The 12,941-nt window shown below is 38.3% G+C and overlaps 1 protein-coding gene across 6 annotated transcripts in view; it reads left to right on the forward strand.

Annotated features, from left to right (window-relative positions):
• The window catches only part of PDE1A (phosphodiesterase 1A), a gene marked incomplete at both ends in the record, with an annotated part of 346,535 nt that overhangs the window by 242,044 nt on the left and 91,550 nt on the right, over positions 1-12,941 (forward strand). The window lies entirely within an intron of this gene.

Raw genomic sequence — 12,941 nt, forward strand, 5'->3', positions numbered from 1 at the left:
ATATATAGAATGGATAGACAACAAGGTTCTACTGTACAGTATGGAGAATTATATTCAATATTCTATGATAAACCATAATGGAAAAGAATATAAAATATATATGTATAACTTAATCACTTTGCTGTACAGCAGTAATTAACACAACATTGTAAATCAACTATACTTCAATAAAAAAGAAGTTATTCTTAAGTTATCTAGGAAAACAGACAAATAGCCAAGCATAGGTGGAAAATGTGGGTGAAGATGGAGCTAACTAGAGCGCAGCTAAGGGTCTTCAAATAAGCAAAACTTGCGTAGCACTGTAAAATCAAAAAGGTTAGTAAGCATTGATTTTAAACTCAGTTGCTCAGCAGGGGTAAGAGGTGACAATAATTTTTACCAAAATATAGACCATGAGCTTTAAAACTCATGGATCAATGTGATGTAGAGAGTAAACCCTGGGTGGTTAATCACTACAACTGGCAAGTCATGATGGCACTGACACACGTGTACTCCTTAAACATTTAGAGCAAGAGTAGGGAAGAAGGAAAAAAGAAAAGAGCTGGACTAATGAACACCTTTCATTAACATTTCAGTTGTAAGTGACAGGAAACCCAACCAAACCATCTTAAACTCTCATTGCTGAAACGTTGATGGCTAATGCTGACTATAATCATAGGTCAATCAGGACAAAAATGATGTCAAGGGATCAATCTCTCTGTTTCAATTACTCTGGAATGACCTCCTGATGCTTTAAAGGTAGCAAATCAAGACAGGCAGTGTATCCAAGCGTTACATCCTCACACCTTCAAGTCCAGTGGGAATAAGGGAGGCTTTCCTTCCCAGAGGCTCTAACAAACACAACTTTTCTGTTTCATTGGCTCTAGTTAGGTCATATGCTTATCCCTCAAACTATCATGCCCAGAAGAACTGAATATGCAAGTTCATTGGTCAAGCATCTCATGAGGCAAGTAGGAGGTCAATTTTATTTAAATCACATGCCTAAGAATTGAGTGGAAGAGAGTGCTTTCCTAAACAACAACTATGTCATCTCTAGAGTGAAAACTAAAATGTTTATGTTAGTACCGCGTGCAATGGGACCTGGAACAGGGTCTGTGCAGGACGTTGAGCAACTCCTGCCCTAGGTTTGCTCCTACTAATGACAAGCCTATGGGCAAGAGATTTTTTTTTCTCTAGTCATTAGTTTTCTTACACAGAGATGAAGTCACCAGTCCCTTCCTGTTCTGGAATTCTGTGGTTTTATCCACAGTCCCAAAGTCCCTTGTAAAGACTTGCTTATGCCTGAACTACCCTGGCCCCCAGGAGGGTGACAGAGCCTATTGCTTATCATATGCTTAGTGGGGGAGCATTTATAAATTTGGGCTCCTGTATTTTTTAGAGTTGTTTCCATTTGGAGGAGTCCCTGAGGAAATCAATTTGAAGGGCATGTGCTAAGACATTGCTAGAGATCAGTGAATCATTAAAAAGCAAATTATGATTTTTATGAATTCCATTTTTATGGTGTGAGTTGTAGGGAGGGGTGGCTGTTTGGAGTGCTGTGTTTGTAGGCTGTTCTCACCCTGTAGACTGAGTGTGAAAACCAGGCTTAGAAAAAGTTGCAATACATTTTGGTTGATTTTCATATTTTCTGCCATCTGTGGTGTGTTACTTTCTGCAAACTTTCAAAAACAGCCTCCCTAGTGAAAGGGGAAAAAAATAACCTGACCAGATCTTTTGAGAGATAACTGACATAAAAAGCTCCACATATTATGTAAGATCTTACTGTTGTGATATTTTAGATCAATAAAATATAAATGAATATGTCCTGGATTTGAAAAAGATAAAAATTTTATTATTCTTTTCTAATGATGATATTAATAACAAGATTATTTGATGGTTAATTATATCCAAGGCAACATATTATGCAATTTGCATATATGATTACAAGTAAGTCTCAAAAATTCTATGAATTAGATACATGTATTATTTTCACTATAAAGTTAAAAAATTTGAGACATAAAGAAAATAATTCACTTGCTTAGAATCATATAATCATTAAGTACCAGAGATAAGTTCAAACTGAGATGGAGCATACCCAACATCAATTGTTTTCTTCCTTGGCAATAGAACGATTTTTTTTTTTTTCAATTATTCGCTCTTCTCTGCAAAGCCAAGTGATTCAGGGGGGACCAGTCATAGCACCAGGCTCAGGATGAGTGTGTCCTAATTGACCTAAACCAGTAATTGGTTTCCAGCTTCCTAACCAACGAGTTTGGATATGGACATATGTTACAATTCTGGCCAATGAGACTAATGGGGGTTCTGCAAAAGATTTCCTCTCCATAGAAAAGGAGTCCTGTGTGTCTGGGGATTCTATCTGTATACCATGCTTGAAAATGATACAACCATCTGGCTACAAGCTTAGAGCTAAACCTAACACTAAAGTTGGCAGCATAGAAAGATGGAGGAAACCTGAGTCCTTGATGATATTGTTGACCTGCTGATTTAAAAAACATAAATCCCTGCTGGAGTCTACCTACCTTTAACTTTCTTGTTAAGAAAAATAATAAAGTCCTCTATAATTTAAGCCACTTTGGGTTAGGTTTGATGTCACCTGCTATTGAGAGCGTCCTTCTAGCCACATAGGTCTGCCTTGCTCCAAAGCCCATGTTCTTAATTTCTAATCTTTGTAGGTAGTCACATTATCCTAATAAGAAATCCTAACACAAGTGCTTGTTATCTAAGATAGCTACTTAGAATCTGTTTTCCCATAAAACAAGGTAAGAGGTTGATTGAGTTTCCAAGGCAGCTCATAAAACATACTGATCCCATGATACAGTTAAACAGCATAGGTGGTTCTTGGGCAAGTATCAGGTACTGGATGTCAGAGAGTTAAGTTTTTCTTAGTAAATAAAAGGGTGGGGTTAGGGGGTGGAGTGGGCATCCAGCATCCTTCTGCTCCAGGATCCTAGAAATGTACTGTGGTGTTCCATTTCCCCACTCAGTGTTTGTCTTGGTTTGGAGAATTTCAGGTTGGACTCAGTGTCCCTTCTCAAAATCTCTTCTATCTTCCTTTCTGACTCCTCTGGCTTAACCTAGGGCATCTTTGGATAATAATAGGAATGGAAACTCTGCTCTGACTGATCACATACTCTTCCATTATCTTGGGCCTTTCCTCCTTCCCTGGGACCTAGATTTTGAAACTCAAATCCAGGAACAGGAGTTTTTCCTTCCCCAGGTTATTCTGTGTCATACATGAGTCAATGAGTGAAGCCATGGCTGACTATATGGACAAAGGGCCAGGGTAACAGGAATTATTTTTCTAATTGTGATATCATCTTTGCACACATGAAGCAGACCTGACTAAAAATGACTTTATTCCTCACCAAACCACTGTAAATATCTTAATATTTTATAACCTCTAAGACCAGAGACTCTCTGCCTATGTTTTTATACATTTATTCACTTATTCAACAAATATTTATGAAGGACACTATATACATTGATAATTATTTTGTTATTCTCTTTGGCCCTTGTTAACTCCTTCTTGTCATTGCCCCTATTCTTTTAGCTTCATTGGTTTAGAAAGAAATATATTCCTTGTCTTCACTCACACCCATGTCCTTCAAATATACCCCAGTTCTTCCTAGTACCCCTTCTCTGCTCCCCACCTCGAGAATTTGACGCTTCTGTACAGCATGGTGACTATAGTTAATAATACTACAACACATTTTTAAGAGTTGCTAAGAGTAGATCTTAAAAATTGAGAAATTGACCCTTCTATTTTTCAATTAAGTAACATACAGATCATTCTTATTCATAAAATGAGTATAAAAGATTCACTAATTAAGATACTTTAACTGAAATTCTTCTGCCAATCCCTTCCTGTATTGTTCACCAGCACTATCTCTGACAGTGAAATAATGGGCAAATGGACATAAGCAGTACTGCTAAGTCCACATTATAGAAAAGGATTAAACCTTACGTTCTTGGCAGAGCTCTTCCATTAATTGACACGTCATGAATGGATGAGAGCAGTTCTCCAAGTGTTCACAAGAATCACCTGGAGGGCTTGTTAATTCAACAGGTCTGGAGTAGAGCCCTTGAAGTTCCAGTTCTAACAAGTTCCCGTTGCTGCTGATTCTGCCGGTCTACAAAAGGAGAGATGTACAGAGAATGTTAGAAACCTAATGGTTAGAATTTTAAGGTCTTATCAAAGGAGTGTGGCCCAAATATTGCCCCAAGTTGTGTATGAAATGACCCTGGGAGCTGAAATGCCTCCCCGAGTCAGGAAACTTCACCACCTACTAGGAGCAAAAAGCAAGGGGCGCTGGAGATTAGCAGCGCCTCAGCAGCAACTCTTGGGCACAGAAGAGGGAGCCCTATCCTTTAGTCCATGACGTGGGCACCTCTCCCAGATCTGGGAAACCATAGCCCTTAGGCTTCATCTCTGGGCTGCAGCCCCAACCTTTTTCTTCAGCCTGCAACTCAGTGATCCTTGGAACAACACTTACTTAGATGGAGCCTGGAATACCCTCCTTTATGTCTCATTCCCTTGATTAGAAGAGGCAAACTATCATTCCTGAAAAGTAAGGCAGGGAGAAGATGGTAGATATTGTATTGATAGTATTGTCATAAAATATAAATGTACCATTTTAACAATTTTCAGTGCACAATCCAGTGGAATTAAGTACATTATTTACAGTGTTATACAACCATCCCACTATCCATTTCCACAAACTTTTCATTATCCCAAACAGAAACTCTGTACCCATTAAACAATAACTCCCAGTCCCCAGCCCCCTCAGCCCCTGGTAACTTCTATTCTTTCTGTCTCTATGAATTTTCCTATTCTACTCAGTAAAATTTTAAAGTAGGTAAAAAATATTTTTGGAGGTTCCTCCCACTGCCTCCTCACAGCCCATAGAATGCGTAAGTTGTTCTTTGGCTCCCCCAAGTCCACTTTGACCAATTTCTTCCCGTAATGTCTGAAACACTTCCATCCCCAGACACCTTCCTTTTACTGCACCTCAGAAATAGGAGATCTGCTTAGACTAATTCATATGGATGTGTAAATGGCTGGGAGTTTACTGAGGGCTTGCTTTGTGTCAGACACTGTTCTAAATGCTTTCTGTGCATTTACCCATTTCATCCTCCAACCCCACCACTAGGGATACTATTATTATCATCTCTATTTTATTGACAAAGAAACTGAGATTCAGACAGACGAAGTATTTTTTCCAAGACCACACAACTAATAGGTGATGAACCAGGATTCCAACTCCTGAGGCAGTTCTCCTAACCACAGAGGATGCTTACTAATCAAAAAAAAAAAAAAAAAACGATAATTAGTGGAATGTCAGGCTTTGAGCCTAAAGGAATATTTTCAAAGATATTTTCGAGCCAAAAGGACTTCCTGGTGGGAAGCCAAGAGCCATCAGAGAGGCCTAGGGCAGTTTCTGCTTCACCCGTTCCCTCCACTTTCATCTCCAAACTAACTCCCAAAATCTTGATGCTAACTCTCTGAGATCCTAACCCCCTCTCAGAGCCCTCTCCCAACATTTCTTGGACCTTCCTGCCTGTCTTGGGGGATGACCCTCCTCTGCTGGATCTCTGCTTCCTCAGCTGGATACAAAAGAGGTTCAGAGCTCTCTGTAGGCATTAGCTTGGAGAAAGCCACATCTAACTTTAACACTCTCCTTTGTCAACTTCATTTTGGCCAAATTTGCCTCTTGGAATTGAGCTAAGGTCAGCATAACTGACTTATCTACCCAAATGTTCAGTCTTCAGTCGCTCAGATATAATACTCATCTTCTCATAGTTAAAAAGAAAAAGATTGATAAAACCAAAGGAAACATTGAACAAAAACTATCAGGTAGGCAGAAAAAGAAAACTGCCGCCCCCCAAAAAACCCACAAAAAAATGTTGAAATAAATCTGTGAGCCTGCCATTTTATGTCTCTTTTGAAACAAGGCAAATAATAAATAAAAGTGCATGGGTGGTGGCCTGGAAAAATTAATTCAAATGTATTTAGTACTCAGGAAGTAGGTTACTGACAAGTCGATAAGGCTTTTCAAATGTATTACCTCTTTCCATCCTGACATTTAATTTATTGCACTTCAAAGTACTGTGAAATTCTACCATCCAGATACATTTCTCTCTGAGAAAATGATTCAGCATACCAATCATGGAAAATAAATTTAAGCTTCCTCCAACCAAAACTCTGGTGGACCAAACTCCTTTAAGATCAATTATTTTTAACCCTGAATTTCAAGGTAGACATGGGATGGAGAATAATGATTACTGATATTTTTTATTGTTTCAGTGTGAAGGTAGTCTGGGCACTTAGTAAGCAAAACACACATTTGAGGTTAGGGATAGCTCAGCAGTTAAAAACTCAGACCCTGAAATCAGAGAGACTTGAGTTCAAAAAATAGCATGGCCACTTCTGGTTATATGATTTAAGCAAATCACTTAGGGTATCTGTGCGTCAATTTATTCATCACTAAAATAGGGGTACTGATAATAATTGTGTCTCCCACATAGTGAGGAAGGAATGAAGTAAAGCTTGGAAGATTAAATGAAGTAAACCTTGGCTCCTTGCCTGGTTCGTAGTAGGTAAGCATCCCGTATCCTGGGCACTGAGACCCCAGAGTTCTCTACCCAAAGGTCTCCTAGCCTGTCTCCTAAGTCTTCATGGGTCTCCTCCTTAGGTCTTTCCTGCTGAGGAGGCCCAGGACACTGTTGGTGTGTGCACCCCTCCACCCCTAAAGAGTGGCCAAGAAGCAGCTGCTTTCAAGGCTGATGGGTTGATGGAGATTGTACTGGGGCCATGGCGTCCACCTGCTCATATAGTGAGGGCCTGAACAGGAGGCAGGCAGGTGCAGAGAGCCAGCCATAGTCCACTGGCCCAGCCCTGTCACACAAAGAGCTGAGAATTCGCAATTCCAATACAACTTGTCAGACTTTTATGAAACATTAAAAGGTAGAAGGATAGAACAAATATCATATTTGTTCACTTGATATATAACTTTTAAATATTTAATGTGGTATTTCAGAGAAATGTGCTCCTTCCCTGAGCCCAGCAGATATTAGAGGCAGAGTTGAATGAGTTAGTTTCTTGTTGAAGTGTGTTCCTTTATAAGAATAATAAAGCAGGAAAAAGAAAATTTCAAACTTGAGAAGCCAGTTTCCGGCAATTATGCATCCGGCAGATGAATTTTAGTACTTAATAGGTGTAAATGTGGGCACCGATTGCCTGGAAATAACTGTGTGGGTACACGAGTGTAACCATTTTCCAAGAGTCTACTGTGGACAGAAATATTCTCACTGATATTACTGTAAGAGTCAAAATCCCATGACCTCTCCTTCTGTGGCTGCCTCTTTCTTTATGCCCTTTTCCTACAAACTTTCTAGTTCAAAATATAAGCCCTTTGGGAGTTGTGTCATCTGATTTGAAGAGAAAATTTGGAGTATAAATAGCTCCCAAAGATCAGTACTGCGCTGATTGGATGCAGGGTCAGTTTTCACAGCTTGCCGGCCCTGCATCGACCCACAGCTTACGTTTAGGGACCCCTCACTTTCTGCTTTATTGACTCCATTGGGACTAAAAAAAAAGAGTTGCATCAAACACCAGTTGAAGCATTTTTCAGAGGTCCATAGTGTTAACATTTTACACATATACTCCTATCGTTCTTTTCTGTATAGTGCATTTTAAGAATTCCCAAGGAAAATGTACCAATGATTTTTTTTTCATGTTGTAAGTTTCTTAAACACAAAGTCTTAATTTTTAAGAGCCCTCATGGAGTAAGCAATTCTGCTCACCCTGCCATCCAACCCTAGGATGAAGAGCAATTGAGCTGTTGGATGTTTTGGAAGCAAGATTCATTATAGTATTTGAGATCTCATTTTATCAAGCTTCTTGCACAAATTTATATCAGAAATGAAATGAAGGCAGAATGTAGTCACGTGTTTTACATGTGACATAATCTTATATAAGTATTTAGGTATCTTCACATCTTAGATAAATGTATAGAAAAATTGTTTCTGATAATTCTCTAACAAAAGCCCAGGATTACTGTTTGATATTATACTATAGTTTTCATTCCTGCCCTATCTAGCATGGTCAAATGAAATCTGAAGAGCTCCTTTTGGTGCTCAGAAGAAGAAACAGTATACAGGGCAGGTGCCAGGGAAAGGGAAAATAAATAAGGGAGAGAGAGGAGAAATATGTGCCATTAGGTGTGCCAGATTATTTTTTAAATTCATTTAAATTTGTTTTATCTACCTGCCTTTCAACTTTCTTCTATCCAAACTTGAAAAATTATCTTAAATAGTTTGATACAAATTATTTGTGTCTTTATTAGGAATTTCTTACCATACTCTACTTGATAGATGAGCCTAAAAGAGTTCTGATAACTGATACTTAACAGAGATACTGAGGTCCTTGGTTGAAGGCATGTAAACAGTGCATACAATTTTAAAAATGTTTCTTTCCTGGGCCATTAATTCAAAATGCTATTAGAAATATTTAATATCTTTTCTTTTTTTACATTTTTTTATTGAAGTATAGTTGATACACAATGTTGTTTTAGTTTCAGGTGTACAGCAAAGTGATTCAGTAATACATACATATATATCTTTTTTTTTCAGATTCTTTTCCCTTATAGGTTCTTTTATACAGCTGAGTAATATTCCATTGTATAAATATACCACATCTTTTTTATCCACTCATCTGTTGATGGACACTTAGGTTGTTTCCATGTCTTGGCTGTTGTAAACAGTGCTGTAATGAACATTGGGGTATAGGTATCTTTTCAAATTACAGTTTTCTCCAGGTATATGACCAGGAATGGGATTGCAGGATCATATGGTAGCTCTATTTTTAGTTTTTAAAAAAACCTCCATACTGTTCTGAATAGTGGCTGCATCAATTTACATTCCCACCAAAAGTGTAGGAGGGTTCCTTTTTCTCCACACCTTCTCCAGCATTTATTATTTGCAGACTTTTTGATGGTGGCCATTCTGACCGGTGTGAGCTCATACCTCACTTTAGTTTTGATTTGCATTTCTCTAATAATTGGTAATGTTGAGCATCTTTTCATGTGCCTTTTGGCCATCCGTATGCCTTCTTTGGGGAAATGTCTATTTAGATCTTCTGCCCAGTTTTTGATTGTTTTGTTTTGTTTTGCTTTTTATTGAGCTGTATGTGCTGTTTGTATATCTTGGAGATTAATCCCTTGTCAGTCACATCATTTGCAAATATTTTCTCCCATTCTGTAGGTTGTCTTTTTGTTTTGTTTATGGTTTCCTTTGCTGTGCAAAACTTTTTTTTTTTTTTTTTTTTTTTGCGTTACGCAGGCCTCTCACTGTTGTGGCCTCTCCCGTTGTGGAGCACAGGCTCCGGACGCGCAGGCTCAGCGGCCATGGCTCACGGGCCCAGCCGCTCCGCGGCATGTGGGATCCTCCTGGACCGGGGCACGAACCCGTGTCCCCTGCATCGGCAGGCGGACTCTCAACCACTGCGCCACCAGGGAAGCCCCCTGTGCAAAACTTTTAAGTTTAATTAGATCCCATTTGTTTGTGTGTTTTTATTTCCATACTCTAGGAGATGGAGACAAAAGGATATTGCTGCAATTTATGTCAAAAAGTGTTCTGCCTGTGTTTTCCTCTAGGAGTTTTATAGTATCTAGTCTTACATTTAAGTTTTTAATCCAGAAAAATGTCTAATATCTTTTCCATGTCAAATATACATTTCCCTATAATTTGCCTCAAAAATTGTAAAGAGATTGTTCAAGGGCAAATTAACCTAAAGGCAATGAAGAGATGATTAACAATAGTGAACTACTCCCAGGATGCTGCTGCTCTTATCAATCAAATAATATGGGACTCTAAAAGACTAAACTTTCTTATACCATCTCCATTCTCACTCCACTCCTCAAAGATAGTCACTTGTAATAGTTTAGTGTAAATATTTCTAGATGTTGATCCCCCCAGTCTGTGCCATGCACTGTTGCACATGCTGATGATATAACAGTGCACAAGAACAGACCGACTCTCTGATCTTGAGGTCTTTACAGTCTAGTGGATAAATCATAAAATGAATGAACAAACTAATAAACATATGGCATGACATCAGCAGTGGTAAGTGCTAAGAAGAAGTCTATAGAAGGATAAAGACAATAAAAGTGTTTACTCTTTGAGTAGTGGGGTCAAGGAAGCCCTTTCTACCTAAATGCAGTGAGGAAATGATCCACACATCTTGAAAAAGAGATTCTAAGCAGAGGGAATGGCAAGTGCAAAGACCCTGAGCAGAAGCAAGCTTGGCAGGTTTGAGTATACCAAGGAGGCCAGCATTGCTGAAGCAAAATGAATAAGGTGGAAATTGTTAAAAGATAAAGGTAGAGACATAGCTTGTGGTGAGCTACATAGGGCTGTATGAATTAGGCACTGACATGGTCTGACTTATACTTTAAAGGAGGCTGACACTGGCTGGAAATTCTGACAGCAGTAAATGTTGCAATCTTGAGTCTGAAAGTAGTCTGGAGGCAGGATTACTTCTTTGGGGGACCTCGGCCTTACCGCTTAAGGCCTTTAATTGATTGGATCAGGCCCACTCACATTATGGAGGGTAGTCTGCTCTACTCAGTCTGTTGATTTAAATGTTAATCACATCTAAAATATACCTTCACAGCAACATCTAGACTGGTGTTTGACCAGACAACTAAGCATCATAACCTAGCCATGTGAACATATAAAATTAACCATCACAGAGGTATTTTTTGTTTTTCCAAGATTTCCTTTTTTAGTTATACAATAGAATATTTCATGCTTTTCTCTTTATGTACTCTCCTCCTTTATTTCTATATTCATTAATTAATCTATATCACTCTTTTTTCCCTGAAACTATATCTTATTTCATTTTCAATAAATGACATCATGCATCATGACTAAGGGATTGCCAGACTCCTGGGTACCACATCCCTATATGAACTCTCATTTTCATATGCTAATTTTGTCATATTTGATGATCTGTCATGGATAATTTATGATTTTAGGACATATAGCCCTAAAGTCATCCACATCAGATTTGCAAAGGAGCAATTGACAACCATTACTATGTGTCTGTCATTGTACTTAGAGTAGCTAATAAAACAAGATAGCAGTAGAATTCCTGGAGCATGGTGACATCACAGGATTATAGCACAATGATTCCCATTCCATCTGTCCTGCTCTGTGGTTTTATTTGATCACTGCATGAGGAATAATAGAAATGGGATAAGCCCTGAAATTTTCAAACCATGTAGTGTAGTGACTTGCCGTAATTGGCTAAGGAATCTAATTTTAAATGGTCAAAAGTAGAAAAAAAATATTTTGCTCTGAATTACGATGTCCATGTGTTAAGTATAAACGAAAGTCATCCAAACGTAAGAGCCAAATGAGAATTAAATATGATTTAGGGTAAGTATTAATCAATATTTTTTAATATCTTTATTGGAGTATAATTGCTTTGCAATGCTGTGTCAGTTTCTGCTGTACAACAAACAAAGTGAATCAGCTATACGTATTCATATATCCCCATATCCGCTCCCTCTTGCTTCTCCCTCCCACCCCTCTAGTTGGACACAAATCACCGAGCTGATCTCCCTGTGCTATGCAACAGCTTCCCACTAGCCTTCCATTTTACACTTGGTAGTATATATATGTCAATGCTACTCTCTCACTTCATCCCAGCTTCAATATTAACTTCCAAGTATGTCTTTTTTATCTTCATATGTATAAATATAATTTTACAACTCCAGCACTTAAGTTTTATATAGTTTTTCATAAGGCATTTCATAAATGCATTCACACTTATTTAGTACTATGAAAAATAAATATTGGCAAATGACTGACATCGATATGCTTATAAACAGTAGCATATAGAGGAAGTCATATTATCTTTTGAGTCTCTTTTTGGTAGTTTTTGCTCTCTGGAGATGATGTGTGACTTGTTCTGAAGGCTGTAGCACTCGCTGTCATCTCTGGCTACCTTCCTTCCATCGACTCATAATCCTTAGGCCTCACTCTGTGCAAAGAAATTTACTAGCGCGAATGGAACCCAAAGGTCAAAGCTAAAGTGCGCCAAAAATAGCTCTGAGTTATTAAATTGGTGCGCCAACAAGGAAAAAACCTAGTCAAGCAAAGGGCAGAACTGACCTGTATTCTTCCTGAAGGCAAAGCTCAATTGCTCTGTAAAGCCCCTTTTGTATTTTGTGGGGAGCCTTTCACACTATCTTGCCAGTTCAGACCTTTAGGAAGTTCTGGATCACTGGAGCTGCCCACCCTTAATGCAGCTTTGTTACTGGTCAGTCCTGTCCACATCATCTACCTGGAGCTTATACTGGAGAGTGGCAGGGCAGTGCTTTCAGCTCCTGGTCACTTCCTCCTCACACAGCTGATTTCCTCAGCCAGCAGTTCTAAGCCCATCAGATCTCCACCTTCAAGACATCATTTGCTTTAACTTTTCCACCTGACACTGGCTAAATCACCTAAAATTAGCTTTCAAAATAATCCACTTGTTTTCATCTTTATTTTTCAAGTTATTATTTTCCTAAAATTTAGGGATACCCATCAAATAAAATAACACATGTGAATGACTTCTGTAAACTCCAAGGCCTTATTCAAATAGCATGTACTTTCTGTGCTAAATATACACAAGCTTATTAAATATAAGACAACTTTTATAGCTTCGACTCCCCTTTTTCTTTCCACTCCAGTTGCTTCCTTTAATAGACCTTTGTTTACGAACTCTCTTCCCTATCTTATATTAGTTTCATTTATTATTGGAAAAATATATTATTATATATTAATATATTATAAATATATTAATATAACCGATATCTCCAGACTCATATCATTGTACTTAAATGTTTGGGAATGCTCAAATGTTCAAGTCCATTAGTCTTTGCCCTCAGAAGATG

Source organism: Grampus griseus, assembly GCF_964374135.1.
Source record: "Grampus griseus genome assembly, chromosome: 7".
Classification (NCBI taxonomy): domain Eukaryota; kingdom Metazoa; phylum Chordata; class Mammalia; order Artiodactyla; family Delphinidae; genus Grampus; species Grampus griseus.